This window comes from Schistocerca serialis, chromosome 6 (assembly GCF_023864345.2).
Source record: "Schistocerca serialis cubense isolate TAMUIC-IGC-003099 chromosome 6, iqSchSeri2.2, whole genome shotgun sequence".
Lineage (NCBI taxonomy): Eukaryota > Metazoa > Arthropoda > Insecta > Orthoptera > Acrididae > Schistocerca > Schistocerca serialis.
The window spans coordinates 254,371,671-254,399,254 of record NC_064643.1 but is presented as its reverse complement, the minus strand read 5'-3'; positions in this window follow the sequence as shown (position 1 = coordinate 254,399,254).

The following is a 27,584-nucleotide window of genomic DNA, read 5'->3' as shown; positions in this document are numbered from 1 at the left end:
GGCGGAACAAGTAAAACGAAACTGTCACTGCATTCGACAACTCTCAGTGGCATCACGAGGCGTATTTTGCTGTAGTTTATAATGTTACGAAAATAATTAATAATAGCGAGCCGTTTGAATTTCTGATTCCTCCGCATGTCACCGGAGGTTCACTATGGAGAGAGATGAGTGGCTACTGTCTGTTGACAATCTCTAATCATTCTAATAACTGCCGCATTATAAAAGATTGTAGGCACATATGCGGATATATCGTTGTTCCTCTTAATTTAGTGCATACATAGTGACAATAGTCAGATTTTTTCTTTTTCCACTATCGATCTTTTCGAAGGAGAGATGTTTTTGATCCTGGACCAAAGCAGTGTTTCCGTTGTCTTATGCACATGTTCGGTTTTCATTTCGTCTGTAAGAGTATGTATCTGACGTGACATCAGATCCTGCTCCCTCTGCTTAAGGCAGTTATAGACCATATAGGTAGTCTCCACACTCATTGCTGTGTTCTTTATTTATTTATTTTTGGTTATTAATTTATTTAATTTAGAAATTACTATAGAGCCCCTGTTATCCTTGATTCCGGCTAATATGTGCGAATTAACTAAATCCATTGATATAACGCAAGTGAAATATTTCCAACTTCCCCTCCTTCATCCCTATGTTGTCAGTTACACCACCTCCGAAACATATTTGATCGATTTTGAACTGATACATGCATGTTTTGAATTTCAGCTTCCAAGATAATTTTCGGCGTAGAATGTCTACGAGTCACAGAGAATAGTTTCAGGAAGCTATATGGCGCTGATCATTATTATGAATCGTATTGATTTCGCTCAGGGCATGATGTGTTCGAAATATTTCTAGAGAAATAGTAATGCAGTATGAATCTGTAGACTACAGATGCTTATTCAGGTTAAACTCATACTTCTTCTTCGATATTTTCGCGTCAGATTTAGTGTTGGGGACTGTGGAAGAAGCCTCCCCATGCTTTACCCTCAGGTGTTTTCTGAGAAACGGTGTGTGAACAACGGCTAGTACCAAGATGGTACGGCGGTCATTCTCAGGCCCAAAGCAATTTGTTGTGACATGTAGCATTGAAGCTGTAATCTCAAACAAGGAAATTCTGTTACAACAACTATGTCAAACACGAAAGTGCGATGTTCTTTGTGTTCAAGAGAACCACAGGAGTAGCAACCAAAGATCATCAAGAGTACCAGGAATGCACTTTACAAGTAAAAGACGTCATGAAAAGTAAGACAGTTCTGCATTCACAAGGCCAGAAATAAATCTAGGATCTACGACCACTATTGACAATATTCATATGGGCCCCCTTATCGATTAATGAAACTGTGCCATAACATCCGTCCACAAGCCATCTTCCCAAATCAGCTGCAGAGAGAGAGGAGGAACTTTATATTATTGTGGGAACTTCGATAGCAGTAGTTGCCTATGGAGACGTAGTGAAGTCAGTGAAGAGGGTGACGTGGTGATTATATGGGCAGGGTCTAGCCAACTGTCCGTAATACATCACAGTAAGCTTCCGCTTCTTTTAATTGTGGCCGTTAGAGACACGGACAATCCCGATCTCATTCTCGAGAGTGCAGACATATCACAGCAATGTGTAAAATCTGTTTACGCAAATCTATTTGTGACCTTGTACCTTACGTTCAACACAAACGTATCGCGTACGAAATTCTCTCAGCACTATGTCCATAACCTGTACCATTTAGGTAAAAATGACGGTGAAATACACAACTTGCACAGACAAAATGGTAACACATATCGAAACGGTTCCATAGGTGTACGATGTTGAACAAGAATGCCCTCTTTGTCGATAGCAAGAGGCTATAGGTCTCAGTACATACAAAGTTTAGACTCCAGCTCAGCGCATAAATTAAATAAATATGTGCCCTGATTTCTCTGCCGGCCGGCGTGGCTGTGCGGTTCTAGGCGCTGCAGTCTGGAAACGAGCAACCTCTCCAGTCGCAGGTTCGAATCCTGCCTCGGGCATGGATGTGTATGATGTCTTTAGGTTAGTAAGGTTTAATTAGTTCTAAGTTCTAGGCGACTGATGACCTCAGAAGTTAAGTCGCATAGTGCTCAGAGCCATTTGAACCATTTCTCTCAGACGATAACCAATGTAGCCCTCAGAAATTCATTTTGGTCAACAACAAAAGCAGTCAACTAGCAACATAAAGTAAAGACATTGGATTAAGTTGATGGAATAACCAGATATGACATGAAACGACATGGAAGCGTGGATGGTGACTACACAAGAGGAACTCCACGCACGAACATTATAGCTAACCAAATTGCTCATGAAGTCCTAATAAGTGACAAAACTCAAAATCGAAAAATGGCGCCAAATCTTCAAACATATAGCTAACAAGAAACATCCAGTCTCCTCAATCCCTTCGGTATACAAAGTAGGAAGATGCCATGAGAATGAATGAGGCTGGCAAGACAGGTGGGTTAGATGATATCAGTATAGAGCAGGTTCACTACTTCATAAACGTTAACAAACAAGAAATTCTACAGCTTTTCAATAATTGCCCGGAACAATGTCAAATTTCTAAGATCCGGAGGACGATCAAAGTGATTGCAGTAGTGAAACCTGGTAGTCAACCTACAGACCCATGGATATGCACACAAATCTCATTCCTATGATGGCTTTCCAAGTGGGTATATTAGTGGAATAGCTTTCGGTGGTCTCTGTTCTGCTTACCACACTGTACATCATTAGATAGTTTTCAGGAAGATCTATCATCTTACCAAGGACTTCAAATTTACAAAAATTGTTGTCACTTTGCTGCAGAAACGACGTTGCTTTGTAGAATTTCAAAGACACTGGAGTAGATAGAGAATACAGAAGAACTATGTTCCACAAGGCAGCTTCCTAGCACTGTTTCTGGTTAACGTGTATACTAATGATCAATCACTCCCATCACACACAATGATCTTTCCGTATGCGGAAGACTTGGCACTGGCAACTCAGAATACAGACTTCGAAGCTGTGAAGCAAAACCTCAGTAATGCTCAGAATAAGCTTTTAGATTATATGAGGAAAATCCAGCGAAAACCAAAGCCTGTGCCTTCGAACTGAAATACAACGAAGCCGCACAGAAGCTACGTGTGGAACAGACACAAATAGAGTTTGAACACAATAATGATCCGGTTTCCTTCAGTGTTTCTTTAGGCTGCTCTCTAACCTTTAAGACACATAACATTAATATAAGGCAAGTATAATTTTACCATGGTTTGGACTACAGTAATTTAGTACTTTCTGAATTAAAGTTCCGCCATTCGACTGTATAGATCTTTCATGCTACTGTACAATCATGATTTCAGCCTTTGTCATTTTCAAGTGCCACACTCAGAAGTATATGTATATAGATTGCATGAAAATAGAAGAGACCAAATAAGTGTAACATTATATCCATTCAATGTAGGACAGAAATTTTTATCGGGCATGATCAGATTTATATGAATGAAGTCATCGTCGAAAGATATTAAACTTGGTTATCTAATGCATGTATCACAGCATAAAAAACGAGAACATATTCACCGAGTTTCTGGTAGAAATAAAATAAACACGCGTGAATTAATTTGAGTAATTGTGCCGTAAGATAGTCACCAAAAACAGCCGTCACAGGTGCAGCGACCATCATCTCAAGCCATAACGTCTAATATACTATGATGTAAGCCAAAAAGGAACATCGTAGGCTGCCAATCTATGTGGCGTCATCTATAGTTGACTCCAGAGAATTTATGAAGATACTAAACCCAAGTTACATAAACTGAACAAGGTTCATATATCTTTTGATGGTCGTTGTAAGTCGTACATACACAATGAAAACAAATGCACTGATTCCAGTAAGTTTAACAATGTTGGGAGGGGAAGAAACTACTATACATCTTATGCTGTAAGGAATATGAAATATATCATGCCATAGTACATCATAGTCCAGTTATAAGGCAGCTTACGAACCAGCTGTCGACGTGTATTATGAAGCTGAGCCATGAACAGGATATAATCGTTCTATGAAGTGGCATATAAATATTCCGTACGATAATGTAGGAATATATTGCGAAACAGTTGTTCGTGTGGGGTGATGGAAGTAAACTGGGAGTGGGGGTGGTACAGAGCAGGTGGTGAAAAGGAGAGCAAGTAGATATAAACGCAAATATGAGCGGGTGGAGGGGGTCAGAGAGGAGTACAGTAAAAATTCAAATGAACATGCATGTAACAGTGCGGGGGTTTGGTGCAACGAATGAAGGGGGCAAGGAGGGGAAAGGGAGCACTATGTACGTCGGCACAGAACAACTACCTCCCGACAGTGATCTACAACCTGTGTACAATGGAATAAAAATGCAAATGACAATGTTATTTGGCCAGATTTACTATTGGAATAGCCTCATCTCTATAAACAAATTAATCAGTTTAATTCGCTGATGAACTCGAATTCTCCAAAATAAGGCCATCGGGTTACATCTGCTGGAAGGAAAGAATGTGTTATTGGTCACGATAATGTTTGCTTCCAGTTAAGCGTAAGTTTGAACAAATAATAGCTAACATTAATCAAAAGAGTGAAATTAATTAGAGCTGGCACAGTGAAGATAGTGATGGAGGAATTCCAGAACTACCCCTTTGATAAAAATAAACGGATAACGCAGTGCGACAAGTTAGTAGAAGGCTGACAATGGTAGTGAACCTAAATCTGCAAGAAGAGCAGCTGTGGCTATCAGAAATAGCTCGGCCTTACGCCTGAACCAACGCTTGGATGAAAATACTCTGCGTATTCTGTAAGAATCTCACCTCCTTCCCAAACAGGCTGCACTATAGCTGGTAAAACGCCTAGTATGTTGTCTTAGAACAACGCCTAGTACGTTGTCTCAGAAGAGAGTCCCGGACAGACGGTGGCCGGCCCCGAAATCTTCACAAGTTGGCTGGAATGCCTGACGTCCTCTCTACATGGCTCCCCCAGTCTGAAGTCTCCTCTCGACGGCGCCCTTGCCAAAGTCTAAGTGTCTGCCTCACCCTCTGTTCGCTCCATAAAGTTTCGACGTTACTCCACGTGGAGCCGTCTCAAGAACGCCAGTGTAAATGATGTTGTACTTCTTTGCGCCAATACATACTTTCCAGTTCCAGAAAAATCCCCCTCCATACGAATTACAAGCTTCTCTTCTGACATCACATGGCGTGTACTAGCCGTCCCGTCTATGTCTTGATAGACGAACGCTTGCGAGAGCCGATTAACCTTAAAAATTTTTATCGGCGGCCATTTCCACGCCAGTGGCTGCAAGGCTCACCACACCATGTCTCTCTGCGCCCGATTCCCTTGTTATTATGTTTTTTGCGGGGCAGTCCGCGAGATACGGGGATTGGAGGTAACTCCAGATTTTTCATCAGGAATATGTGTCGTGTATTATGACCACAAAATTTCCTGCCTTTCTTTCCTGTTTGATGGAGTCCGACCAAACACAAGAGAATATCTTCGCTTTCCAGCGGCCCAGAGGCACTCTGTATCGCAGGCCTCAGACTGTCGGCAGCGAACTTCCCACTCCACATCTTTCAGCGGCGCCCTGCCTGTTAGAAAGCGACGTGATGCGGGTCTCTGCTATCTGCTCCACACGAGCCATAAATGCCCTTTCTGTCACTGGCACAGTGAAATCGCCGCTCTGCCCGCGGCCAATTCCCAACAAACAAAATTATATTAAATTTGAAACGCCTTCATGCACAAACCAAAACAAGAACTAAACCGTTGTCAACAGATTGTTTAATATGCACCCAATTATGCAGCACAATTAATTACCGAAAAACTAAAGTGCGCGACATTTACGACGGCGGCCGAGTTTAGGTTAGTTCTGCGAATCTCACGTCAAAAAACGCAGTCGGCCAATGAACAGAGAACGACGTTGCCAGAGCTCGACTGCAGTGCAGAGCACGGACGAGTGTCTTCAGTTTTAGAAACGTTCAGTCATAAATAAAGTAATTGAACAAAATCAATGTCTTGATAGCAGACTTTCTTTTATAGAAAGTTTGGAAAAACCATTCTTTATACCAATTGCTTCATATTCTATTAATTAATTAAATCAAACAAGCAGTAAGCCTCCTAATTCAGGCGATAGAAAGGAAAGGTGTTTGTATCATTCTCACGAATTTTTTCGCAATAAAGAACAGCGGTAATTGTTTATTTCCTATTGTACTTTGACGAAACATGAGTAATTCATAGTCATACCAACAGTGTTTGTCGGCATTTTGCGTGACATGTTAAAATCCTCTAGGAGCTCTCTTGAATGACGAGTTGCGTTCGCGTAATGGTTAAGGTGTTTAGTTGCTAAGTGAGAGGATCTGAGTTCAAACCTCGTTCAGTACTTTATATTTTCTTTATTCAAAACAATATCGAAGTGTCTTACCTCATGAATTTTACTCGTTTCAATGTAATATTTTGAAATTTATAGTGCTTTGTCTCTTCATTATTATCATAATAAGTTTTCGGTTTTTCTAATTTTGTCCTCCAATATTTCTTTTTACAGCAATTAAAAACAATGAAAAGGTACACATGCAATATTCATTTTATCTGTTTTGTTTGTGTATCTTCTCTTCCGCAGTCGCTGTTTTAATATTCATATTGAGATATGTTCTTTTGAGACAGTATTAAAAGTATTATTTAGAGCAGAATTTCGGCTCGTACGTTGCCGAGCTACCTGGTTGTCGGGCGAAATTCTTTGCTTCGCTGGTTTGGCAACATCATCATATTCAATGTTTTCGTCGACTGACCTATGTTTTGGCAAGTATTTGCTGTCCGTTGTCACTAACCCAAATTTTTTGCGCACTGTGCCTCACTGACAATATATTTTAGTTTTTTCTATGTTTTATTACGCCCACATTTCAGTTTTGTGTACTTCACCAACTTTGTTTTAATCAGAACTGATTAGAAAAAATCGAAATGACTCTGGTATAAATAAAACTTTGGGTACAGTCGCGAAAGACGGAATATTTCTCAATATTACATACGACACCTATCAGGTACTTACTTAAATGAGATATTGTTATCCAGTAAATTTTATATGAAATTTAGGTATCTTGTCCATATTTCATTCTCAATATTGTGCCAACTAAAATCGACCATACGGAAAGTATACGCTATAAAACCTTTGAAAACTCTTAAAAATTTCGTGCAATGGTTTACCACATTTAATGCTGCACAATAACTGCGTTGAACATCGAAACATTTATGGGGGGAAGATATCAGTCAAGAAGATGTTAAAAAATCAAATTTTTGGGCCAAATAGTTTTTGAGAAATCGAATGATAAGTGTCAAAGCAGTCGTAACACAGGGCGATCAGTGCAGTGATGACAAAATAGCACACAGCGCCGAATGCGGGGAGTACGTCTCTGTAGCAGCGAAAGGGTTAATGCGGCCGTGGTGGCTTTACTTCATAAACTGCGCGCGTCCCCCTAAAGGTAAGCTTGCGTAGTATACTATACTATGGCGCTGCTTCTCTTGGCGCGTGCATCGTTTGCAACTTGGCAACGCAGCAATCTCCCGCGTATGGGCGGGCGTGCGCGAGCCGCCAAGATAAAAGAATTGAACTATAGTGTCTCAGTACCATCTAGTAACTCTGATGCTATCTTTACAGTGAAACGAAAAACAAGTGTGAATGGTTTGCTATGTTTCAACAAGAGTCGTCTATTACATTGCCGATAACTTAGAGCTGTCCCCTTTCTACAGGATATTTGAAAGACTGGAATTTGTGCAGGAGGAAGAAATATTTTTGGATATTCGTGGAGTGACCGTTGAAGAAACTACGAGCTGACCGCCATTTGTGGCTGGTTGGCACACTTTGCTGATCTTGGGTTGTTGTGGGGGAAGAGACCAAACAGCGAGGTCGTCCGTCTCATCGGGTTAGGGAAGGACGGGGAAGGAAGTCGGCCGTGCCCTTTCAAATGAACCATCCCGGCATTTCCCTTGAGCGATTTAAGGAAAATACGAAAAACCTAAATTAGGATGGCCGGACGCGGGATTCAACTGTCATCCTCCCGAATGTGCTAACCACTGCACCACCAATCTCGGTTTGCTGATCTTGAGGAGATGTAAGTCTTTCTAAGCTGCGATAGTGCGATCAGTAATCTGAGCAGCTTCCTTCTCCTACGTTGAAGGTTTAGTGTATTTCTTTACCTTGTATCCATGAGATGGTCTGAAATGATATCTTGGAACTTTATTTTCTAGATTTCCTTTCATTTGTTACCTCCCACTGTACCAGCCTCACTTCTTGTAAACGTAATTTGTAACTCAGTTGTTCTTGTTCCAGGTAACTTTTGATTAACCTTCGTGAAACTTAAGTGTAAGTAAAACTCCTTTGAAGGTAGAGTCGGCCCTAATTTTAAGATCCTTAGCTTGTCCTATACCATGTAATCATCGTGGATTTAGTTACCTTTGAGATTGGACGTAGTGAGTGGATGTTAGTCAAGTATGCCTTTAAGGCGACAAAGATGAAATTATCAGCACCTCATTGAGTTTGAAAGGGGTCGCGTAACAGCACTACGAGGAGCTGGACGTGCCTTCTGTGAAGCTGTAGAAATACTTGGCAGGAATGTTGCCTGTGTACACGATTGCTGTCAGCGGGTGTCTAGAGAAAGCTCGCAAGAGACCAGGCTCTGGAAGCCCTGTAACTTGAATTCAGTTGACCCCAAATCATCGCCCTTTACGGCTTCAGCGGTGTCGAGCGAGTGCTCACTGGAGGCCAGTGCGAAGGCCTGTTGTGTTTTCTGATGAAAACTGGTTCTGCCTCCGTACTGGTGGCGGCTGAGTATTGTTACGTGGAGGCCAGTTGAGGGCCTGCAACAGATCTGTCTGCATGCTGGACGCACTGGACCAACACGTGGATTTATGGTCTGGGGTGCAATTGGTAGCAACCTGACAGTAAAATTGTACATCAATCAGGTAATTCGACCTGCTGAGCTGCCGTTCATCAATAGCATCCCAGGGAGTATTTTCCAACAGGATACTCAATCACCAGATCCGTCTCCAATCTAGCACACATGGGACGCCATCGGACGACGAATCCAGCGTCATCCACAATCAACATTAATCGTCCCCCTATTCACCAACCAAGTGCAACACGAATTAGAATTAATGTAATAACTTCAGCTGCTGACGGGCATTGATATATATCAACGGGGACAGGTGAAAATGTGTGCCCCGACCGGGACTCGAACCCAGGATCTCCTGCTTATATGGCAGACACTGCATCCCTCTGAGCCACCGGGGACAGAGACTATCTCGCCCATGCCTTCCGCGATACCCACATTCTGACTTTGTATGTCCACACACTACACTCGTACTGTCCCACCCCAACACAGTCATTACTCGAGGAAGACATTCTTACCAAGCCCCGTTAGAGTTCGGGGAATATGCGTGCATCCGCACAGAAGGCGAAGGTCATGGCCGGTATTGGCAGAACTATATACTTATATGGTGTCTGTTCTTCCGGACATGTCCGGCATCTGCACGACACAATGCACGCAAGTCTACGCCGATTATTAATGTACCAGCATTTCACATTAGCAATGGCTTATCTCGCACTTACATTAACCTGTGACCGTGCAATGTTAATCACTTAAATATGTTACTTAGACAAATATATTTTCGAAATTACACTACTCTACATTGATTACTTTTTTCGTGTTGCGATTTTTTCCGGCCAGTGTATAATCTGGTGTACTACCAAGTTACGTTCTGCTGTATCGGCCTTGTCCTTTGCGTACAATGGCAAGATTAGAAGATACGTTACTGATTACTTGATTTTATAATAGCAACAAGGGTGACATTCCGTTCAGCATCACTAGGACACTGACTAATAACTTTACACATTAACAGTTGAGTAATGTGTTAATGGATGTTATATAATCTTTTTATTAAATATCTGTTTTATATGATACTTCCGTTAAGAACAAGGATTTCAGTATTTGGCAGTGTTATTGTCTACTTTCAGTGACAGATGAAAAGGAAAGTTACAACCTACTGAAAATTGTGAATACAGGCCAAAGAGTTGCGTTTCCGGCGAACTGTATCTCGGCAGGGACAAATCACTCTCACGTCTGTTTGGTGTGTGTCCCTGTTGGAACGCGAGCTGCGAAACGATCATCGATCCGCGCTAAGAGTGCATATTCAGATACACAGTGTCGAAAAAAGGAGCTGCCGTTTGTATAAAACTTGGCGCTATAGGTGGGATCGGGTTTATATTTAACTAAACTCGCACACGAAACACTTTGCCAGATGAGTTTTTTCTTTTCTAAATAATAAAAAAAAAGAGGCAAACCGCGGGCGCTGAAATAAACGTGGCAGCATCGCCGTTCGTGAAAGGTAAGCCCGGCGGCCATAACTCTCCGCGGCCGCTTTCTCAGGAATGAGGCCCGGCCGAGTCTGGGGCCGCACAGCTCGCCATAAAACAGCGCCGCACTGGATTTACACCGGCGACAATTTAGGCGGCGCCCGCCGGGGAATTTATTGGACTTGTTGTGGCCGAGATAAGGCGGTCGCACCTCTAATCACTGGGGCGGCCGCCGCTTCTTAAGCAGCGCCTTTAATTTGGTTTCCCCTCCGTTTCGCTCAGCTCTCCTCGCCAGAAAGTAAAATTAAGGTGCCGCTGTATACCCACCTGGCTTTTAGCTGAGAGATGTTTCAGAAACTATGTAGCACTCATTTTATGTCTATGTGTCCATTATCACCACTAATTTCGGTTAACAACCATCATTACAGTATAAAAGTTCACGTGATGGGCTTTCAATAAATAACGCAATTTTTTTTTTTTCAAAGCCTATTTCGATTGCAAATAGGCTGACTTCGTTGCGTGACATAATGAAATAATCACGCTTCGGCCCCTGTAGTTAAATGAAGTTCCGATAGCTGGCAGCACTACATCTAGACTTCAAAAAGGGCGTCTCTAACGGAGGTACGTTCCTAGCAGAGAGGAATCACTGAGCTTCTTTTGGTGGAAAAGCAGAGCATTGCAGACATTCGTAGGCGCTTGCAGACTGTCTAGGAGTTCTGGCAGTGAACAAAAGCTCAGTAATAATAATGAGCGTATGGCATTGGTGGCCGGGCGACCCCCCGCCGGGCGGTTCGGCCGCCGCTCCACAAGTTCTATAACGCCACTACGGCAACTTGCGAGTGAATGAGGACGAAATGATGATGAAAGACACACAACACCCAGTCATCTCGAGGCAGAGGAAATCCCTGACCCAGCTGGGAATCGAACCCGGGAGCCCGTGTGCGGGAAGCGAGAACGCTACCGCAAGACCACGCGCCGCGGACAAAAAGCTCAGTGAAATGTAGAGTGTGGCGTCTACCACTGTCACAAGAAGGCGCGCGAACCTGCCATCTTGCGTGTGCCGGTCGGCCTGACACAGCTGTGATCCCTGCAGTATTGGAATATGCGACACTCTCATTCGAGGTGATCGACGGACCACACTCAATTGAACGTCTCTGTTAGAAGTGCTGACAAACTCGTCCACCAGTTGAGGTACTCAAAGCTTTGTGCCCGTTGGGCTCCTGCTTGCCAACAGAAGACCATAAAGTGCAGCGAAGGACCATCTGTGCAGAATTCTTTGCACGTTACGAGGCTGATCGTGACAATTTTTGTCGAATATCGTCATAGGTGATGAAACAACAGATGGAAATGTTCAAAAACGCACCCGCAAGCCGGTGAACTCATTACGACGGTCTTCTGGGACTGTGAAGGGGCCGGGCGAAGTGGCCGTGCGGTTCTAGGCGCTGCAGTCTGGAACCGCGAGACGGCTACGGTCGCAGGTTCGAATCCTGCCTCGGGCATGGATGTGTGTGATGTCCTTAGGTTAGGTTTAGCTAGTTCTAAGTTCTAGGGGACTAATGACCTCAGACGTTGAGTCCCATAGTGCTCAGGGCCATTTGACTGTGAAGGGGCTATTCTGTTTTACTTATAATCCGTTTTGACTGCAAAAATTTTTATTCACATGACCGGTTTCGGATCCTCTAGAACCATTTTAAGATCTGGTTGCTGTGTGTGGACGGGTTATTCCTGTAAGGAAGCTGCAGATCTGAAGATGATTCCAGAGGAACCGAAACCGGTCTTGTGAATAAACAATTTTGCAATCAAAACGGATTGTAAGTAACATTGTATAACCAGTGATTGCGGTATCCCATCAGACATTATGTCTGTTTTTGCTATTATGTTTGATGTCCCCCCTCACTGTGCACCGGTCCAGTCTGAAGTGTACTGTGCTACGCTCAAGATACTGAAGAAACGACTTCAGCGTGTTCGTCGCCCTTTCTCCATGACAATGAAAGGCCTAAAACTCAGTCTGCGCACCCAAGAAGAGGTTACAAAATTTCATTTGACTGTTCTTCCTCATCGACAATAGGCCCAAGTTAAAAAAAAAAAAATGGTTCAAATGGGTCTGAGCACTATGGGACTTAACATCTATGGTCATCAGTCCCCTAAAACTTAAACCTAACTAACCTAAGGACAGCACACAACACCCAGTGGCCCAAGATCAAAATGGCTTTAAGCACTATGGAACTTAATATCTGAGGTCATCAGACCCCTAGACATATAACTAATTAAACCTAGCTGACCTAAGGACAACACACACATCCATGCCCGAGGCAGGATTCGAACCTGCGATCGTAGCAGCAGCGCGGTTCCGGACTGAAGCCCCTAGAACCACTCGGCCACAGCGGCCGGCAACACTCCCAGGTCTCGCACCTTACAACTTCCATCTGTTTGGCCCAATGAAGGATGCACTCCACGGGAAGCAGTACGTAGGTGTTAGGCAGGTTACTGATGCAGCAAGACGTTGCCTCCGACTAGTGGAGTGGTACCACTCGAGCATACAGGCCCTCGCAGTAAGGCGGCGTAAGGCCGTCGCATTGAAGGGAGATTATGTTGAAAAGTAGAGTTTTGTAGGCAAAAGAGTACGAATAACGTGATATGTTAAATCCTGAATAAAACCAACCTGCTTTCAGAAAAAAAATGTTGCATTACGTACTGAACGCCTCTCGTACGTGATAATGCTCTCGAAAACTGATTTACGAGATAGATAAAGTAACATAACATATTATCAATTAGGTAGAAATTAAAGAAAGTGCAGGAACATTTAGCCAGAAATCTCCCAATCATGCACGGAGAGGTGGACATAACGTGGCATGACATCAGCGTCACTATAGTGCCAAATAGAACTGGCAGCACAAAACGAGGCAACTGAAGGAGTGCGAAAAGACAATTTGTATCAGTCAGCGAGGAGGTACAATGCACTGTGATGTTCGCCGGCCAGCATGGCCGAGCGGTTCTAGGCGCTACAGTCTGGAACCGCGCGACCGCTGCGGTCGCAGGTTCGAGTCGTGCCTCGGGCATGGATTTGTGTAATGTCCTTAGGTTAGTTAGGTTTAAGTAGTTCTGAGTTCTACGGGACTGATGACCTCAGAAGTTAAGTCCCATAGCGCTCAGAGCCCTTTTTGAACTGTGATGTTCTTCACTACAACGTGGCCCAGGGACAACATTTAGAAGACCTAACACGAGAAAGGATCATCGGGAAAGAAGAAAAATGACGAGTGTAGCCCATGAGTTTTGTATTGCTCATAAAATTGTATCTCGTGAATGGGTAACATTCCGAACCGCGGCACTGCTGCCCGAAGGACAGGATGTGGTCGACAATGGCCTGCTACAGCAGGAGATGACCGCTACGTCGTGCAGCCGGTAACAGATGTGACTCCAGTCAAACAGCGCGTGCAACTGCAATCATGTTTAACAGGGCTCCAAGGCACACAGTCTCATGCTCCACATGACACTGTGACAGTATGGGGATAGTGTCTTTGCCTGACGAATTGTGTCAAATCTGGACTACTGTTCCAATTAGAATGAGAGCTAGAGCAACTATGCACTGACACAGCCATAAAGTAGTTCTGGTGATGCCAGTCATTGACATGCAAAACAGGACGACCCATGCTGACTTGTCTCTTCTCATGAGCTAAGAGCTCGTCGTTTTATTACAGCACATAGCTACCTGTAACATTAGGTGGCTTTGTCCAGTTATCATTAGTGACCATTTCGAAATGTGAATCTGACAGGTAGGAAAAGTGAATTCAGAAATAGGTTGAACAAGTACTGCAGCAACCATAGGTGCTATCATGTCATTTCGAGAACTATTAAATCATTAGGTACTATTCATGAATAGAGCGGATACGTTCTATATGTGAGCACATTGTCGTGACTGACAAGATTCACGTAGCACAAAGTCAGGGCATGACCAGCCATTTCACCCCTACAGGCACACCCTAACGGCGTTGTCTGCTTCTGAGAAGGGCAAGGAGGGGTTCATGACGTCATGTAATGGCTTCCTATTCAGGAACAGCAGGTAGGGGACTGGAGCGATAGGGGAGGGTCACAGTCATGTGGAGGCTTTACATATACGTCCATTGCAGGAGAGGGAACGAGTAGAAGAAGTGCGGATGGAAAACATCACTACCTGTTCACTTCATACAGTTGTTTCAACAATAAAACATGTGGCATTCAAAGACATTCTGAGAACTATAACCATCAGTTTCTTGATGAGCGAGGAAAACTACTAATAGTGGTATGATTCTAATACAAATAATTCCTTGACTGATCACAAAAAATACTGTTTAATTGGTTATTGCTTTGAAGGTAGTACAGTTAGCTTGCACAGCTGCTTATCTTTGTCTATGGAAGCCATATTGCCTTGTAGCATAATCCAGGCTCCATCTTCTCACTTTCACATTGGCTGGCGACCTGACATCTGCATGTGAATTTTCAGCACTTGTGAGTGCCAGCTGTCAGGTTGACACAGCGTACTGCATATAGGCATACCATTTTAAGGCTCCAAGAACCCTAGGAGAGTACACAATAACGGATGACAATCTCTTTGTGTGGGCTCGGTGGAGAGATGTCGAAAGTGTTGAAGTGTAGCTAGTAAAGGAATACAATGTGTAAAGAAGCAAGCAATTATAGCACAAAACTAATAAAAGGCGGCCTCTGCTCCTTCTAGTTCCAAAGCAATAAGAAAGAAATCATATACCAGCTATTTGTGGGTATACAAAGCTGACATTTAACTTATAGTAACACTTGTACAACAAATAAAATACTGAAGGAGTGTGTATGGCAAAGGAAGACGTTCAATAGTGTACTACCTCCTCTTTACTCGGGGGGAGGCATTGGAGAATTCTATTTGCATGCAGTAACTGATAATCACCAAACAATTAGAAAGCACTGCACTCAGTATTATGATTGCAAGGCATAAGGGTGCTTGGAATGTAAGGTATGGTGCATGAAGGTGGAAGATTTCTCCTATTCAGAATAGCCTCTGGGGATATAGTTTGAACTGCCGCAAGTGATCTCTATGGCGATGGTACAACAAACTCTAACCTTCTTTCCCTTCTTCCTGGATTTGACTCATGGTGAGTCTACCGAAAACGCATTTGGGGACAGCGCTGCTTGTCCTCAATGTCCACAGTTGCAGAGTGGTCTGGCTACTGTAATTCAGTTTGACTGTCACTGTCAGGCCTATAATTTGTCTTTTTTTTTGAGTCATCAATCTTCTGACTTGTTAGATGTGGGGTGTCACCTACATGTAGGTAGGAAAACACTGCAATCGCTCAGATGAATGATGATCCGTCTTCAGTAGTGAAATGGGCGAAACACCCGGGGCTTAAACTAAATGATAAAAAGACACAAGTAATCTTAATAGCGCACCAGAAATTAATAAGTTCAGATTTCCGAGAACGGCTGCCTCCTATTCTGCTCGACGGTATTCCAATACCATATCAGAAAACAGTTAAGAACTTGGGTGTAACTTTGGATGAGCAATTCAACTGGGCGGAGAATACAATCGCAGTGTGCCGGAAGACGTCCTCTTGTCTCTATGCTCTCAGAACGTTTCGGAACGTATTTCCACAGGACTTGAAACGCCAGCTCGTGCAAGCACTCGTTCTACCGAACCTCCACTATTGTGATGTAATTCAACAAGGCACGAGTAGTGAAAACAACCGACGGCTAGAACTAACTATGAATGTCAGTGTTAGTTGCACCTGCAACATTCGCCGATATGATCATGTTAGTGCTTCATACTCCCAGCTTGAATGGCTGCGGCCGGACAAATTGCGTGACTACCACACTCTATGTATGCTTCACCGACACCTCGTCGCGCAAGCACCCCAGTATCTTGCTTCAGAAATTAAACACCTTTCAAGCCATCATAATCGGAACACAAGGCCACTCTTATTTGGTATCGTAACTATGCCCACTCACAAAACAAAAACATTTGCAAACTCCTTCTCAGTCACCGCTGTCCGCCTCTGGAACAAACTGCCCTTTACCTTGCGCAAAATTCAATCCCCTGCTGTTTTTAAGAAGAAGTTGAAGCATTTCCTACTATCATTCTCATAGCGTTTTCCACAAAATTAATGTACAAGGCCAATCCTCTCCTCTGTCAAATAGGAAAGCTAGTGTCTCCTATCCTGCTCCTTTCTCTTCTTCCTCTTCATTTATCTCCATTAACCATGCAATCTTCTTTTCCTTTATATTTTCTTAATTATGTTACATCATGTCTCTATTCTTCTCCTCCCTTCACCATCAGTCTCCCTCATACTCCCTGCTGCTAGCACTCCTACCTAAAATCTGTCTCTTACATAATGTCTAATTATAACAGTACTTATCATCTACGAATATAAACTCTATATGTATGTATTTTTCCAAGTGTGCCTTTGTAATTGTTTATTTCACTTTCTGTACTGGATGTAGTTTAACATGTCTACCAAAACATATGAACGTAAAATAAGTAGAGTGCTTGGTTCGATGTAAGAGAGGGCCTGATGGCCCTAACCTTGCCAGGTTAAATAAATAAATAAATAAATATATGTAGTTTTTAAGGGGTGATGTGACAATACAAACTTCCCTCATGGGTAATGGCTCCTTCTGCACTATTTTTGAAACTGTTTGTCTGCCACCGGAGGCTGTTTCTCACCAACTACTTCCTGCGTATTGTCCAGTAGAGTTCCATGCCGAATTTAAATATTATTCATTCCAAAATTACAAAAATACTGTGTGACACAAATTATCTCATTCACAGCCTCTGCCATGGTAAACGAGTTTATTTCATATGAACTTGAAGCCAGTCTAGAAGAACTTCACCCTAGATGAGTAGGTGAACCAGAAAGATAGTTTTCTCAGGCGTTAACGTCTGGCTATCAACCAAAGAACATTCCAGTACTTCAACATATGGATTCATGGGGTTCAACGGAAACTCGGGAAATAGGCTTTTTTTCTTTGGTTTCTCTCTTGTACATAGTGCTGTCGCCACGAAAACGGTAAACTCATTCACCGAATTGAAAAGTTTTTGATCAGCAGTCAACGACACTCTGAAAATGGAGCAGAAAATCGCTCCCCAGGATGACACGAAAATTCTGCTCTTTTTCTCTTAATACAGGGTTGGCCATAACGTGGAAAAGCTGCAGGCTAATATGATTTGGTGCACGTGTGCTGACCAAAGTTTGAGCTGTCTTTGCTTTGCTCAGTCCTTCTTGAAAGCACTCAGTACAATGAGACCTTTAAATTAGCATCATGGTTCAGCATTTTTCACTCAATACGACCTTCTTCATTTTGACAAAATCATGGTGTCATCACTCTTTACCCTTTGCTATTTGTTTATGGTACAAAGGAATTTACGTGCCCAGTGGCTGTTTGACAAAAAGAGGCATTTTAGCGATCTGTCGTCCAAGCATTTAAAAATTAATGGGAATGACAGAAGACTAAGAACTCTCAGTATCACATTATGTATGTATAACTACATGAGTACCACTGATTTGCTACGAAATAACCTTACAACACAACACAGGAAAAATTTAAAGATTTAGTTCACTATAAAGTTGTAAAAATCACAACGATCAACAGGTGGGATTTATTGTTCATATATGTTCATATGTGTGTGAAATCTTATGGGACTTAACTGCTAAGGTCATCAGTCCCTAAGCTTACACACTACTTAACCTAAAGTATCCTAAGCACAAACACACACACCCATGCCCGAGGGAGGACTCGAACCTCCGCCGGGATCAGCCGCTCAGTCCACGAGTGCAGCGCCGTAGACCGCTCGGCTAATACCGCGCGGCGGATTTATTGTTCTGTATATCAAGTCGCCCTTTGTGTTAAATTTGCAAGTAAGGAGCATGTAATGAAAATAATAGTACGAATAGTACGTTTTCTAAAGTCGCACATATTGTTACAGCCAGTTGCAACAATTTTCGAGAGAAATGAACGAAGAGTATAGAGACTTTACATATTACTGAAAATAATGTTGATAAAGTCAGGGAGCACGCCTAGAACGATTTAAAAGCCGCTTCTGTTTAATTTATGAAGGAAAAAATAAGCAAAAAGGAAAATTGGAACATTTGGGATGGATTTCAGGCCTCGTAAGTGCATCTGACTGAACACTGCCTGCCGCAAAACATTTGCAGAAACAATTTATTTCTGAATTGATGGGATCCATGACAAAAAGCACCATCTGTTTCTCTAAGCTCATTAGCTTTAAGGAAAACACGAGTTTTTAAGAATTACAAGGATACTTCTCTAAACGTTCCTGGGCAGTGGCTGTCTTACATCCTTTTCTGAGCTGATTTCGAGGCCGTTTACCGTTTCAGTTTAAAGCAAGTGGAGATGGATGTGCAATGTACTGCTGCTTTGACCGAGACAGTCTTTTAAGCTGAAACTGCCCAGGAGGTCTAGTTTGTTTTTCTCTGGAAGAGTTTTCATGTCTGAACAATGGAGCTATAAACGTGATAAAATACCTCAACCAACATGCACTATGTGATCTAAAGTATCTGGACACCGGGCTGAAAATGACTTCCAAGTTCGTCGCGCCCTCCATCGGTAATGCTGGAGTTCAGAATAGTGTTGACCCACCCTTAGCCTTGATGACAGCATCCCGTCTCCCAGGAATACGTTGAATCAGATTCTGGAAGCCTTCTTGGGGAATGGCAGCCCATTCTTCACGGATTACTGCACTGAGGAGAGGTTCGATGTCGGTCGGTGAAGCCTGGTACGAAGTCGACGTACCAAAACATCCCGAAGATGTTCTACAGGATTCAGGCCAGGACTCTGTGCAGGCCAGCCCATCACATGGATGTTATTGTTGTGTAACCACTCCGCCACAGGCCGTAATTATGAACAGGTGCTCGATCATGTTGAAAGATGCAATCGCCATCCTCGATTTGCTCTTCAACAGTGGGAAGCAAAAAGATGCTTAAAATATCAATGTAGGCCTGTGCTGTGATCGTGCCACTCAAAGTAACAAGGGATTCAAGCCCCCTCCATGAAAACTACGACCACACCATAACACCACCGCCTCCCAATTTTACTGTTGGCACTACACACGCTGGCAGATGACGTTCACCGGGCATTCGCCATACCCACACCTGCCATCAGATCGTCACATTGTGTACCGTGATTCGTCACTCCACACAACGTTTTTCCAATGTTCAGTCGTCCAATGTTTAGGCTCCTTACACCAAAAGTGGCGTCGTTTGGCATTTATCGGCGTGATGTATGGCTTATGAGCAGCCGCTCGACTATGAAATCCAAGTTTTCTCACCTCCCACCAAACTGTCATAGTACTTGCAGTGGATCCTGATGCACTTTGGAATTCCTGTGTGATGGTCTGGACAGATGTGTGCCTATTACACATTACGACCCTCTTCAACTGTTGGTGGTTTCTGTCAGTCAACAGATGAGGTCGACCTTTATGCTTTTGTGCCGTACATGTCCCTTCACGTTTCCGTTTCACTATCACATCAGAAATACCGGACCTAGGGATGTTTAGGAGTGTGGAAATTTCGCGTACAGACTTATGACACAAGTGACGCCCAATCACCTGACCACGTTCGAAGCCCCTGAGTTCCGATGAGCGCCCAGTTGTGCTCTCTCACGATGTCTAATGACTACTGAGGTCACTGATATGGAGTATCTCGTAGTAGGTGGCAGCACAATGCACCTAAAATGAATAACGTGAGTTTTCTGGGGTGTCCGGATACTTTTGATCACATAGTGTATATATGTTAAAGGCTTTTTTCGATTATGAAACTAAATAAGCCACGATTACATGGCAAACAGACTGGGAAAGAATGTAACATTGTCTCTGTCTTTATGCCGAGAATCTGTACCGGATAAAAATTATATTACGTCTTCAGCGTGCCAAAAATAGCTATCTAATGTTTAAAATTTGTTTTTTTGTGGTCTGTGTCGTTGAGAAACGTGAAATACGAAACCAGATAGTATGCGGTGCGACTGACTGCCATCTAAACGTGTCAGTTTTGTAGTTTGTCCCTCTATCCTGTCCTGATGCTCAGACAGTGTGGCGTGACAGTGGAGGAAGTGTGCAGCTAGGCGAGAGATCTAAATAAAAATGGTTCAAATGGCTCTGAGCACTATGCGACTTAACTTCTGAGGTCATCAGTCGCCTAGAACTTAGAACTAATTAAACCTAACTAGCCTAAGGACATCACACACATCCATGTCCGAGGCAGGAGTCGAACCTGCGACCGTAGTGGTCGCTCGGTCCAGACTGTAGCGCGTAGAACGGCACCGCCACTCCGGCCGGCGGCGAGAGATCTATGAACACGTGTGGGAATACAGTCAATGTGCCGAATTCTTGTCCGTTCCTATCGTAATACTTCTTTTTTAAACTCATATTTTCGTTCATCAATTACCAGGTTGACACGACAAGATACCACAGGCTTTTTTTATTTCAGTTTCCATCCCACTGATAGGGCAGCGAGGCAGCTTTAATGCTTGCTGACTGCTGGGAGGGAAGGGGAGGGATGAGAAGTAAATTACAACCATATTAATCAAATTTCTGTCCCGTTTCGCACATATTTTCCCTATCACTGTCACATTTTACATTTGCCACGTCTTTTAAACCCTAAATTTAACTGGGTTTACTGACCTTACTGAGAGTTCTGAGAGACTGCTGATACAGACCCTCCGTCGTTTCCCTGGCTAGAACTCCTATCCCCTCCAAAAATGCGCCAGATCTGTTGTGTGCAAGTTTATTGTACCTGACATGGACATAGTTTTATCCGTTTTGCTAGCAGTGACAGTCAACACCTATCTAATCGATTTCCGTAGAATGGGGGCAGTACAGTGATTCGCATGTGTCATGAGTATGGCTACTTTGCTTATATCTCTCTCAGTTTGTTACCTTTGTGAACACGTGGTCATTATTGCGCAACTGCGTCCGAACGAATCACTCAGCTTTCTGAGACAACAGTGCAGGATGAGGGAGATGCTACTCTGATGAATGCATCAGCAGCATGTGTTTCAGCCTCTTCTAACAGAATGTTATTTCACGCTTGTCTTTCCAAAGCATGGCACAAGATTGTATGAATTCTACCCGTTAGTACTTCAGAACTTCTCCCTGTCTTTGTCTACAGTTATCGCAATAATAACTTACACTTCTCTTATCATAGAATGTCTCTGGTAACCATTGGCCAATAGTTTAAGTTTATGCATTCTTTAGCGTGTTTACAGACTCCATGTAGCAGCATGCATCACGCAATAATTTTAAGTGTACCAAATTCAACAGCAAGCCATCTGAAAATGGACAAATACGTCCAACTTCACGTAAATTTTGTAAGAAAGTGGACGCATTCTCTGAGGGTTTCCCCGCGAAAGAAGGGATAAAGAAAACTGCTCGAAGACTATTTATTACACTGTACTTTGGGTTGGCAGCAGTGCTCCACTCAAATTCGTTAGGAGTATCCTGAACACTAACATCTTTCTTTGACACAGACAGCTTCACTAGCGTCGGCCCAAACCTTCCCTCTAAATCAAAATTCTTACGAGCGAGCGAGTTTGTCAATCAGCTCTTGCAAAACGTTAATGAGGACCTCACTACTTCTACTCATCTCTGCTCTCTGTCTGCAAGGATGTGGTAGGCTTTTTTTACCCAGAGTGGAAGCCAAAATTGCTAACAATAAATTACATAACGGCTCAGAAAGCTTCTGTAAAGGAAATATTCTGCTCCTGAAGCTACATTCTTACAGGTATGTCAGCTGCAGTGCTGGCAACATTCACAGCAAGTGCGACACAAAGAGTGATGGGAAGAAGGAGCAATGGAGCACCTAGGGCATTTGGGCCCGAGGGCACTTGGCTCTGAGATGGAGGTGACATTGAACCAGTAGCAACAGCTGGTTGCAGCTCGAGGCAGAGTGTGGCCTCCTGCATCAAAGTCAACATCCTCAGGTGGGGCAGCCACGGAAGCACTGCGGCTGGCTGCGTCACCAGTTCGATACACAGCTACAGGTTGCTGCGAGATGCTACTGCCCCAGCAACACAGGCTTCACATTTCTCAATACAGTGGCAGAATGCCACAGCAGCAGCTAGCTCACCTGTACTCGGTCACAGGCAGAAGTTGGCCACGACTGAGTCACTCGTGGGCCTGCATTCTCCCGACCAACGACAGCAGGCATCCAGCAGAATCCCAGTATTAAAATATGGGCATTTATGGATAGTTTAGTGGGAGATCTTACTCGACTGGCATAGTTTTGAGCAGGTCATCTGGTGAGGGTAGCTTCAGCAGATAACGAGGACCTGAGTAGGTAATAGATCTGGTTCAATTCAATACTCAGGATACAAGGTGTGTGTCAGGGGAAGGTGGTCTCCAGCAGTTTGTGGGAGCCATAGTGGCTAAGGTAAAGCAGACCAAAGTCCGAAAAACAGGACTGGGGAGAGAGGTAAGGATGACAGCTGAGAACAGAGAGTGAACTAAGTGTGTAATCGACGCCACGTCCATAACTTCTATAGCTACATTTAATGTCATTTCCACATTTTCTTTTGGTTGCTGTAGACGGAGCTGGTAAAGTGTACTGCGCTAGCAGACTCTGTAACTCAGGGGCGGCCAAGAATTAGGCTCCTTAGCCGTGCGCTGACCGACTGCCATAGCGCCGGTTGATACTTCCCTCACCACCACTGCTTGTTGTCTGAACGCAAGGAGGGGGAAGAAAAGGAAATTGAAACCACACTGCAATTAAAGTGCAGTGCAGTCGCACTACATATGTCTTGGTTTTATATTTCATATTTCACAACAATATAAATTACAAACGAAACAAATTTTCCATATTATGTAATTATTTTTCTAGCACTAAAGGCAGAATATACATTTTATCTAGTACAATCTGTTGGCATAAAAACAGACACAGAGAAATTCTTTTATTTTTGCACTCAGGTTGTCACATCATCGTGACATTTAGTTTCATGATCGAAAAGAGTCTTTCACGCAAATATGTCGATCGAAAAGTTACAGCACTTTTTGAGCCTTATTATGGAGATGTTGAAACTCTGAGGAGTGCAATATAGACGTCCTGAGCAGTTTTAACGTATGAGAATTTGCAGTTAAACAGGAATCACCTTGCAGGTCAATCAGTTGCATCTTCAAAAGCAGAGAGGCGCTTTCAGCTGAAATGGAAAACTATCTGAAAACAGATTTAGTAAGGTTGGTAGTATCCTCAAACGTTTATATTCGTAATTCTTTCAAAGCCCCAATGATTTCTACAAGCTTTGCGTTTTCTGTCACGACAGTGAGATTGGGTTCTGGGCTGTTTGTCTGAATGTGTCTCTTCGATAATACAAATTCCTTTTTAAATGCATCCGAATCAAATAGGAAAGAAGTCGTTTCTTCTACTGCATTTTCTTACTGTGAGCTGTATGCAGTCAAGTCCACTTAAAATGCGAGGTCTGCAAACCATTACGGAAATCATAATTTTCGTTCCTGCACTCATTTTTCCGTCATAAATTCAAGAATAGCGGATTTTGTATCGAAAAATACCTCTAGGCTTAACGAAAACTGTAGCAACTAACAGTGCAATAATGGGCGCGACTTCGGAAAATTTACTATTCTTTTTATCAGTCTCTTCATGCTCTGCTTGCCTGCAAATTTAGCGCACAGTAGTTCTTGATGTACAGAACACTGAATCCCGTCTGTCGACTGTTATAATTTTTTGCTCTTTCACTCTCAAGTAAATCCTTATATTCTTTGTGCATGGTGTTTTAATAACATTCCATACCTAATTTGCAGTTGCCTTCGCTTGTGCTACTGCATAATATAGATTAAGAATTCTCATCTCTCTCTTCTGTCTTTCCCATTCATTTTTAAAGCTCTCTTTTTGTACAAACAGACACTGGACCTGTGAACGTCCCTCACACCATGAATAAACAGCGACGACTAAAGAGCGCTGACACAATGAGTCTGCCGAGCGGAAGAGAGGTGCGTCAACCGAAAAATGCCCCACCGCAATGCTACATGAAATGTCGCCGTGTGCAGAGTACTCCCGCGAAGGAATGAGCAAGGCTGAGACAGGCAACGTCCTGCCCCTCACTGTCGGCGATCCTGTTCTAACGCTTACGAGCCTGGAGCGTAGGCCAGTTGCACTGCACAAGTTGTGGAAACGTTTCCGCGAAAAGACACCTAATCTGAGCGCTAGTGAAAGAAAATGTAATGACTCAAATTACTAACGAAATGCTCCACCACTCCTTCAAGCAGGTAGCTCCCTACACACCATGAAGTTCAGAGTGCAGGCGTCATAGCCGGCCGCGGTGGTCTCGCGGTTAAGGCGCTCAGTCCGGAACCGCGCGACTGCTACGGTCGCAGGTTCGAATCCTGCCTCGGGCATGGATGTGTGTGATGTCCTTAGGTTAGTTAGGTTTAAGTAGTTCTAAGTTCTAGGGGACTGATGACCACCGGTGTTAAGTCCCATAGTGCTCAGAGCCATTTGAACCAGGCGTCACAGCCCCGTATTCACTGCTCTGCTGGGCGGGGCTTTTAACGTCGCACCACAGCGTTTATGGATTTCTTGTATAGGCAGACATAACTACAAAATTAACTTTGCTGTCTACTCTGATTTGTCTCTTGGAAATGACACCTTGTATTTATTAATTGTACTGCATCTCTTCTTCCTCCTGACCTAACCCGTGTTTCCCAAGAGGTCGGGGTGTTATTTCGGATATGGCATTCTTAATGGTAGTGGTGGGTAGATGACTTTACTCATGCAATATCTCCAAACGAGACGGAATTTGTATATGTGTACAGCTAGTGTTACCTCATGTAAAAGTGTGAGAACTGTTTCTAATATTTGTCAATCGTATAACTGAAGAGGCCCACGAGAAAGACAGGCCGCGGCGCGAACGTCACGAATGTAATCCTGAACTCGCTCGCTCGCTCAGCACAGCAGACAAAATGCGTTTGTAAACCTGTTAACTCGGAGCTGGGCGTTTAAGTACTAACGAGAATTGCATCTTCCACTGGAATCTGCTATTATGAAGTCTTACTGATTGACAGTACTACAACAAAATTTAATTTAAGATCAATACTCGATATAAATGGTATAACGGCTTGTTTATAGCATTTAGACTCTTCTACTTAACAGTACTTATTACATGCTGGAAGTGGTGCCTTATGCAACTGATCATCATTTTAGCATAATTTTATTTTATTGTACGCCAGTACAGCTGTAACAAATTATAAGTAGCCCCATGGACTTCCCATCATAATAGGACTAATAACAGTAATATTCCATAATAGCGGGTTCCAGTAGAAGATCCAGTTTTCGTTCGTACGGACACACCTAGCTGCGAGTTAACAGGTGTAGAAACGTAGTTTGTCTGCTGATTTGAGCGAGCGAGCGAGCGCAGCACTACCTTCGTGACATATGTGGCACGGCCTGTCTTTCTCGTAGGCCTCGATAACTGAATAATGACGTGGATACCAGTCCGGTGCTCACCTAGTCGAATGCGGAAACCGTCTAAAAACAACAAGCAGTCCTGCCAAAACACCAGCGCTAGTTCTCCGGATTGATTCGTCAAGGGGCCAGCGCTTCTCCGTCCGCTCGACTATTCGAGTGGGTCAAACTTATTTATTGTCCGCTGTACTGCTATTTCTTTGTGCTAAAGAACTGCCTGATGACGCTCAAATGACAACGAAAAGCCAGACCAACTCTGCCGCTACTTCTAATATTACAGTACGAAGTTGTTGTGATGTAATCTACTGGTTATGATCTTTTTATGACCACCGGTCTCCCACCTTGGTACATGGCTATGAGTAGTACACTATTCCCTGTAGACATATTGGAGGGATACACTAGCAAATCGGACAAATTCATGTATGTTGTGGCAAGTCGAAACGCGATAGCTCATCTTTCCCAGTCTGTCACGTATTCACGTCTACCAGTTTTACTGCTCTGTTCCCATACAAACGACTCGGGCGCGCGCGCGCGCTCACACACACACACTCTCTCTCTCTCTCACACACACACACACACACCCACACACAAACACACACACACACACACACACACACACACACACACACCACTTCGCTGGCGTGAAATACGACAGCGCTGGAGCAACGCAGAACCGCAAGGTATCATTTCTACCCCATATACAGCGACCTGTGTGCTCCTTTAAGGAGGTAAATTATACTTTGTCCGGAGAGGATACGCTAGTACGATTACTTCACTCATTATTACAAGGCACTGTAAACGAATTTTCTACATCTGCATCAGTGTGGAATGGTAGTTGGAAGTAGACACATGGAACATCCTGTTTAGGAAATCGTTAGGGAACTCAGTATTCTGTAACCAACAGCGTCAAGGATGAGCCGAGAGTATCTAACTTCAGACATTGCCTCTCACCACGGACAACGCAGTAGCCGACGGCCTTCACTTACCGACCGAGAGCAGCTGGTTTTTGCGTATAGTTGCCAGTGCTAACAGACAAGCTGCACTACCTGAAATAACCACGGAAATCAATGTGGGACTTAAAACGAACGTATCAGTCAGGACACTGCAGCGATATATGGGGATAATCGGCTATGGTAGCAGACGACTGACGAGAGTGCTTTGCTAAAAGCACGGCATCGCCTGCAGCGTCTCTTCTGGAATCGTGACCATATCAATTGGGTCACGGAGACTGGAAAACTGTGGCCTGGTCAGACGAGTCCCGATTTCAGTAGCTAAAAGCTGATGGTAGGGTTCGAGTGTGGCGCAGACCCCACGAAGCCTAGCACACATGCTGTCAACAAGGCACAGTGCAAGCTGATGGTGGATCTATAACGGTGAGGGCTGTGTGTACATGGAATGTACTGGGTCCTCTAGTCCAATTGATCTGATCATTGACTGGAAACGTTCATCTTCGACTATCTGAAGACCATTTGCAGCCTTTCTTGGAGTCCATGTTCCCAAAAATCTATGGAATGTTTATGAATGGCAGTGTACCGTGTCACCGGGACATAATTGTTCGCGATTGGGTTGAAGAACATTATGGAAAATTCGAGCGAATGATTTGGCCACCCAGATCATCAGACATGAATCCCGTTGATCATTTATGCGACATTATCGAGAGGTCAGTACGTGAAGCACTTTTACAGTTATGGAGATGGTAAGGGTCCCAGATTGGTGAACAGTATTCAAGAATTGGCCATAGAAGCGCCTTTAATGCAATTCTTTTGTGAATGAGTTACATTTCCTTAAAATTCTTCCTCTGACCCTCAC